We start from the raw sequence: 8,239 nt of genomic DNA, 5'->3' as shown, positions 1-8,239 counted from the left end.
CGAGCCTGGTACGGATGCAAATTAAAATGAAAACTATATAAACAGCAGCACAATCGGACCATTCAGGGCCTCTTCATTAGCAGCCAGCTCTCCAGGGCCACGGCCCACAAAGACAACTTCCCTTTCTTCTCCCTCCTAACTAATTTCCCAGCTGGTCAACAAAAGGAGGCGAAGGACAAAAGCAGTTCTAACTGGTGCGGCTCTGGGGAGAGGGTCATTGGGGAAATTCATTTTCTGTGTGCAAATCAAAAAGCAAATGTGATGTGTCAGACCAGCTGAGGACAGGCCCCCCGCTGAGGGTTGTGGAGGTGCCAAGTTCCTCCTCTCTAAGCTCATCGCCGCCGGATGACAGCCCAACCGTCACATCCACCAGCCCAGGCTTCCCAGGGCCGGAGAGAGCCAAGTTCCCCAAACACTGCCTTGCACAGGGGGACCCCATTCAACAGCCAAGCCCATGATGTAACACTCGCTACCATAGCAGCCTCCACTCTTTCCTGTAGGGGACAGAGTTCATTCATTGGACTATCATGAAGTATCAGTATGGTGGGCCATCGTTAGGGTGAGGAGACACTGTTTTACCCAAATCCACCTCTTATTAAACACTGAGGCTCCAGGGGGAACCTCTGCACACCAACCACAGGATTCTCTCAGTGTCTCTGGTTGACATTCCTAACAGCTATGTGACTCCAAGGACCTCTTCAAATGGCAGAGCTCTCCAACGGCACGTTTCACCTTCACCACCCCCCCCCCCATCCTGCTCCCCAGCCATGGAGATTTCCTCACTGCTCCAGACTCCTTCACACTCCTTCGCACTCATCCTCCAGCCCACGCTCCTCCCCAAGCTTGGAATTCCCTATGATTTCCCTGCTGCCCACCTGTATCCTCTGAGTCTCATCAACCTCTGTTCTCTCGCTTTAAAAATGGGATAATAATCCTTGCCGTACTTAACCTCACGGACTATAGGGAGCCCCAAATGAAAATGAAGCCCATGGGAGCAACTCTCAATGGTGCTCATGTAGGAACAGGAATGTCTTGACTGAGGCTGGAGCACTGGGCCATGTAGTGACTGCCAAAAGCATCCCTCTTTATTGTTAGATGAGATCAATGCTTTGTTTTGGTTTTGTTTGTTTTTTCAGCCAACAGGACAGATGAAGAGCTCGCACAGCAACACCAAAATGAACTTGCAACATTTTTAAATGATGGAAGCTAAAACAGCCCCAGCGGGCCATCCCCCACCTTGACCCCTTAGTGCAGCGGTTCTCAACCTGTGGGTCGCCACCCCTTTGGGGGTCATACGACCCTTTCACAGGGGTCGCCTAAGACCATCAGAAAACACATATATAAGTACATATTGTTTTTGTGATTAATCACTATGCTTTAATTATGTTCAATTTGTAACAATGAAATTGGGGGTCACCACAACATGAGGAACTGTATTAAAGGGTCGCGGCATTAGGAAAGTTGAGAACCACTGTCTTAGTGGTTCCCCAGGCTGTCTCAGGCGCACGTGCCTGGTACTCACTCTCTGCTTCCAGTTTCTGCTTCCGGCCGCCCTGCTCTGACGCCACGTGGAAAGGCTGGTGCCTGGGAGAGGGAAGACCAGAGAAGTGAGTGTGGGAGGGTTTCTTTTCTCTGAAGTTAAATGCTGCTTTACTTTGCCCCTTTAGGGAAGATTTCATCATTTAGAACGTGGACTGTGCTTGTGGTCTAACTGGCGACAGCTGCTATAAACAGCTGTGCTGCGCTTTCCCTGCTTATATGCTAAGAAGCAAAGGAGGAGTGGAGAGAGGAGAGACACAGGGAAGTCCCGTGACCAGGCTGGCCTTCCACCCTCCCAGCCAGCCGGTGGTCACTAAGCATGGTTAGTCTCCCATTTTCCCAGCTGATAAGGATAAGGGAGGTGTTATCTGCCATGGACAGCCCCTGGCTTTAGAGGAGGAGAAACCCCAGGGCTGGTGGTTAACAGCACATGACCCGGCACTATTTTCTTCAAGAAGTCCCAAATCAGGTGCCAGCAAGATCGGTGCCTTCTGGAGGCTCCGAAGGAGAAGCCATGCCATGCCTCCACCAGGGACAATCTTTGGCATTCCTTTGGCCCGTGGCTGTATCACTCTCATTGCTGCCTCAGACTTCACATAATCTTTTCTTTTGAGTCTGTGGGTCCTCTCCTCTTATAAGGGCACCTGTCATTGGACCTAGGGCCCACCCTATGTCCAGAAGGGCCACAGGATACCGAAAGAGCCTTTAGCGTGGCTGTAGTAGGGAAGAAGGGGTGCTAACTCGGGATCTGCCCTCCACTGAGACCCACAGAGGGCACCAGGTGGCTGGAAACACAAAGTCACAGGGCAAGAGCCACGTCATCAATATTTCTCCCACTCACACACACCCTTCCTCCCACTTCACTATGCCTGCCGGGTAAGCCACGGCTAACCCAGAGCTTTTTACCCTCCTGGGGTGTGAGCAGCCTGGGCTGAGCCCTGAAACTCTCCCAGCAGCCTCTCTGTCCAGCACTTTGCCCTCCTGCCTCGTGGAGGTCAGCCAACTCTGTTCACGCTGGGACTGCTCACGTGACTGCCCTTCCACAACTGGCTCGTGAACACGGCATTCAGCATTTAACTTCCCTCTGCTGCCGTTAATGTTTACAAAAAGAAAATCCCTCCATAACTTAGTTAACAAAACCCAACCTAAAGATCAGAAAAAAGCATATCGGGTAGAAAAATTACAAAAGTTTCTTTCTCTAAGGAAGAAATATTGGATGAATCACCATCCCTAAGTTTCAAAAGAACAGTTTCTTAAGTTATTAATGTCACCTCCCTCCAGTAAGTCCCTGCCAATCATATAAATAAACAGAGAAGATGTGTCAGTGATAGTTACCAAGAAAACTTCCGAGACCTGACACTGTAGGTCTTTGGTCAAGGTCACGTCTACAGTATATGTCTTGTCTTCAGGCCTGGAGTCCGTTAACAATTGAAAGTCAAACTTTCTCCTACAGTATTAGGAAGAGGAAGTCCGGCAAATAAGGTCTAAAAAAAGTTCTGTGGATGAGTTAAGAGGCCAAACTTCAGCAGATATTTGTTGAGTGTGTACCTGTGCTGGTCACTCTTAGAGTCTAATAGATGCTAGAGACGCAGCCATAGACAGCAATTCAAACATGTCCCTGCCTTCATAGAGAAAGGAAGGGAGCCATTAAACTGAATATTACACAAATAATTATAATTGAGCTAAATGCTACAAAGCAAACGTTTGGGTGTCATGGAGGCATACAACGGGGTACTTTGCACCCCACAAATAATTTAAATGGAAACACAGGACACAGGTACTATGCCCCAGAGAGAATGAAATCTCCAGTGGGTCTCCAGTGGGTTATGGAGGGATTTTCCTTTTGTAAACATTAACGGCAGCAGAGGGAAGTTAAATGCTGAATCCCGCGTTCAGCATTTATACACACTTCCCTCTCTCTCAAGAAGAGTGGATGGAGGTCCTTGCCCCTTTAAGAGCTACAAGTATTTGAAGCAAATCTTCAGACAGGTGAGGCAGCTGTGTGCCCAATGAGCCCCTCAGGGTGGGAGAGAGATGCTCTTGGAAAGAGGAATGCAACAGAAGCAGGTCCCCAGGGCAGAGATCAGAAAACAAAACTCTAACCAGTTCATACTTGTTAGGATGGCTGTTATCAAACAAGCCAAAGAACAAATGTTGGCAAGGACGTGGAGAACACAATTATACATTCTCAATGTTGGTGGAAATGTCAACTGGTGTAGCCACTATGGAAAACAGTATGGAGGTTCCTCAAAAAGTTGAAATCCCACTTCTGGGCATGTATCCAAAAGCACTGAAATCAGGATCTCATAGAGATATCTGCCCTCCCCCACCATGTGAACTGCACCATTATTCACAATAGCTAAGATGTGGAAACAACCTAAATGCCCATCAGAGGTGAGTGGGTAGAGAAATGTGCCATATATATACAATGAAATATTATTCAGCCTCAAAAAAGAAGGAAATCCTGCCAGATGTGACAACATGGGTAAATCTTGAGGGCATTGTGCTGAGTGAAATAAGCCAGTCACAGAAGGACAGGCATTGCCTGAGTCCACTCACATGAGGAATTTTACATATTCAAACTCACAGAAGCAGAGAGTGGAATGGTGGTTGTCAGAGGCTGGGAGGAGGGGAAACAGGGAGTTGCTGTTCCATAGGAATAAAATCTTAGTTATGCAAGATGAATAAGTTCTAGAAACCTGCTGTACAACATTGTGACAATAGTTAACAATACTTCAAAACACTTCAAATTTTGTTAAGAGGCTAGATTTCATGTTAAGTGTTCTTACCACAATAAAAGGAAGAAAGGAAGGAAGAGGAAAATAAGGAAGGGGAGAGAGAGAGAGAAATGAAAGAAAATAAGAAATGAAACAAAATAAGATTTAAGACCAAGGGTTGTCAAACTCTGGCCTATGGGTCAAACTCTGGCCTATGGGTCAAATCCAGCCCTCTGCTTGTTTGTTGTTGTTTTGTAAATAAAGATTTATTGTAACACAGCCACACTCATCTATGTATGTGTTGTCTATGGCTGCTGCCTTCACACTACAATAGCAAGTTCAGTAGTTGCGACAGAAACCATGTGACCCACAAGGCTGAAACTCCTGACCCCTATACGAGGGTGTCCGCTGTTGGTCATCTTGGTGTTTTCCACATTTCTGTCCTTGACATTCTCCTACTGGAAAAGGTAAAACATTTCCCCGCTGCCTGTTAGTCTCTCACTCAATCCACAGATTGGGTTTAGCCTTATTTGCCGGGATTCTAAGTCACATGCTCCAAGGTTGCTATGTTCAAGGAGGTCGTCACCAGGATCACGTGGCTATTTCGATGTACACGTAATTACATCTGGCCCTGTACAAAAGAATTGGCCACACCTTGCTTTAGATTCCTCAGAGCTCTTATCACCACCCCAGAATGTGGCAAACATTTCTACGCGGCCTGCTTCGGAGGGAGGAAGGCCAAAACCCCAACAAAAGGTCCACACGCTGAGGACATCAGAGTGCATCCCAAAGCCCCCGCGAGCCAGGCTCTGCTTTGGACACATCACTGCGTGTAGCCCTCACATCAACTTTGTCAGGTAGGTATAAGCATCCTCGTTTCACACATGAGAACAGACGCTGAGAGATGGTGAGTAAATTGCTGACGTGGCAGAGCCAAGTTGGAACTTCGCTCTGCCAGCCTGTGTGCTTTTCTCACTGCACTCACTGCACTGCTTGCTGCTTAAAGCACGAATTCCACCGCTTTGGATAAAGAAATGATCAGTAGGAACTAAACCAAGTGAATTCACTCTGCACAACATTCACTCTGCACAACATACAGTATCAGGCTGTCCCTGCTGGCTCCCTGGAGCCTTGGAGACTTGGAACCTTGGAGGTTCCTTTTTGAACTCTTGTAGCGTGTGATGCAGTAAGGGTGACAATGGCACCATCAGACGAATGTTCGCTTTGTTATAAGACCATGGAAGACCTAGGAGCTCCCTGCCGGTGTTTTATTTCCAACAGTCACATTCTAAACACTCATGCTCCTCATATTGGAGAGGGAACCAGAAATTGTGAGACAGTTCTGGAAACCACATCAACTAAGACCAGTTCAGAGAAGACGGGACCTGGTGAGAGCTTGCTAGCTGTGTGTTATTTCTCCAGGAAGCCTTGCCATATTGCGAAGAGCGGCCTTCTATATGTTCCACCAGAGCTGAGAATGAAAACCAGTAGTTGGAAGTAAGGTGGAAGCATATTTTTGGCTCAAAAGTTGAAAGAATGTTTCAACGACTGCAAATAGCTAACAATGGAATGAGCCGTTGAGATGATAAGCCCACCCAACCCTGAAGGTGTCCAAGCAAGATCGAGATGATGTCTGTCAGGGTGCTGTGGTATGTATTTCTGGAAAGTGTAAAAGGTAAGACTAGCTCACCTCTGTGGTCTCCTCCAATTCAAAGAGCCCAGAGGTCTGTGAACCAAGAGAACAGTCTGAAGACCACACTGGGAAAAATCAGTGCTTTGAATCAATTTGCTCTTTCCAATTCCTTCCACATTCTAATCACAACATCTTACTAAAAGCTAGTGCCCGTTTTCAACCAAGCCCCAGGCGCCTATGGTCACAATACAGGACTAAATATTTATAACTTAACTTTAAGAAGAATGATTTTTCGGTTTGTTAAATGACACTGTAAGGCCTCTGGCTTTGGAATAGGTAGCAGGAAATGGATGAGCAAATAATAATAACTAATATTTACACTAAACTTTCCCATTTACAGGGAGAACTACAATCCAATTCATCTTCATAACAGCCCTGCAAAGGAAGCATGCCACGTCAGTCACTACCATCCATTTGGACAGTACAAGGTTCCCCCACTGTAAATGGCCTAAGACATAATGAGTGACACCTCGAAGACAGTATGGACCACAATGGCAAAAACCATTTTGATCAATGCCTTACAGAAACTAGCTGAAAATTTTGGGCTCTTGGTTAACATTTATTTGCAGGTTGTTGTTTTTTTAATGCAGGTGGTCATTTAGGCACATGGAGCCAGGCAGAAGTGAATACATTGCTCAGAACATCATGTACTTGGGGTACATACTTTTTACGAGCCTACCAGTGCTTTCCAGAGCTTAAATTTTTAGAATGAGTTTCACATCCTAATGATACATTCAGGCTGGGAGACTAGATATCGTAACAGGTAATTATCAAGCCTCCTGCCATTTAAGTATAGGCTGTCATTATTGTTCATCGCCCATGTCAGTGGTGTATTGGATTTTATATCCTGTTTTCCCATCAGGTCGCGACTGAATCATCTCTTCTGTCACACTGGCCTTTGGAGGCACCCAGAAGAAAACAACGTGCAAATATTAGTTAACCTACATGCTGATTAGAGGATGTTTACAAATGATCACCTGGAGACACCCTCCAGTGCTGCTGGGGTTCTATTAGAGCGGTTACTGAGCCTGTGAATCACCGGAGATAGCCATCTTTCTTCTAAAGCTGGAAAACATCCCTCATCAGATACATACATTCCAACATCTAAGGCAGGCAAAGCTTTTATTTAAAGAATAGGGTTACTAGACTTATTATGGTGATCACTTTGTAAGGTATGTATATGTTGAATCACTATGTTGTACACCTGAAATGAACATAATATTGTATATCAACTATAATGTTAAAATTTTTTAATTAAAAAAAAGAATTGGCAGACAGATATGGGGTAAGGAAGGGGCATTCCAGGCAGAGGGGCCATATGAGTAAAGGCAGGAAGGCATGGAAAGGAGGATCCTCTGCAGTTTTTGTTTTTTAAATATATTGTTATTGATTTCAGAGAGGAAGGGAGAGAGCTAGAAACATCCATGATCAGAATCACTGATCGGCTGCCTCTTGCACACACCCTACTGAGGATCGAGCCCACAACCCGGGCATGTGCCCTGACTGGGAATCGAACCTCAACCTCTTGGTTCATAGGTCGATGCTCAACCACTGAGCCACACCAACCAGGCAAGAACCTCTTCAGTGTAACCAGAGTACACAGTGTGTGCCAGGAGCACCAGGAGGCTGGACAGGTGGCTTGTAGCCATAACATGAGGTCCCTCTGTTGGCAGGCTTCAGAGAGGACTTAGTGCTACAGTCCAGTGCTTCTCAAATGTGCATCCCCTAATAGGAGAACAATGGAACATCAAAAGTTTTAAATTACCAGGTAAAACATGCCATTTATAAAGCTCTAGAATGGAGTTTTTAACCCAAAAATGCATTGTCTTAGGGTCAGTTTTTCTGAAGACATTTCTCATGGTGGCCATCAATGACCCCACTGGCTGGCAGGAGGGATGTTTCATAGCTTTTCTTCCTCCACTCTGGATCACCCAAGTGGTGAGCGGAGATGAGGGATTATGAGGTTTCTTCTGAAACATCTTGAGTTTCACGTCCATTACAGAAATGGCAACTAGAAGAACACAGCGAAGGCCCAGAGATTTGCCTTGTGTAGGAAACCCTGACGTGGCCCAAACAGGAAAGTCAACATGGTCTCCTTCTACGCTAACCCTTTACAAAGGTCTGCCCTGGCCAAGCTGGGCGTGTGCTTTAGGGCAGAGCAGAATGGGGAAAGAAGGCGAAAGGTTTTTACCAGTAGTAGGGATGGGAGCAAGTCCGTCTTAAATCCTACCCTATTGGCCTGGTCGATGTAAGAAAATTATAACCGTCCACATTGAAGTATTATTGACCA

This window comes from Myotis lucifugus, unplaced genomic scaffold (genome assembly GCF_000147115.1).
Source record: "Myotis lucifugus unplaced genomic scaffold, Myoluc2.0 scaffold_6, whole genome shotgun sequence".
NCBI classification, from domain to species: domain Eukaryota; kingdom Metazoa; phylum Chordata; class Mammalia; order Chiroptera; family Vespertilionidae; genus Myotis; species Myotis lucifugus.
The sequence above is the reverse complement of the archived record's forward strand: the minus strand, read 5'-3'. Positions refer to the sequence as shown.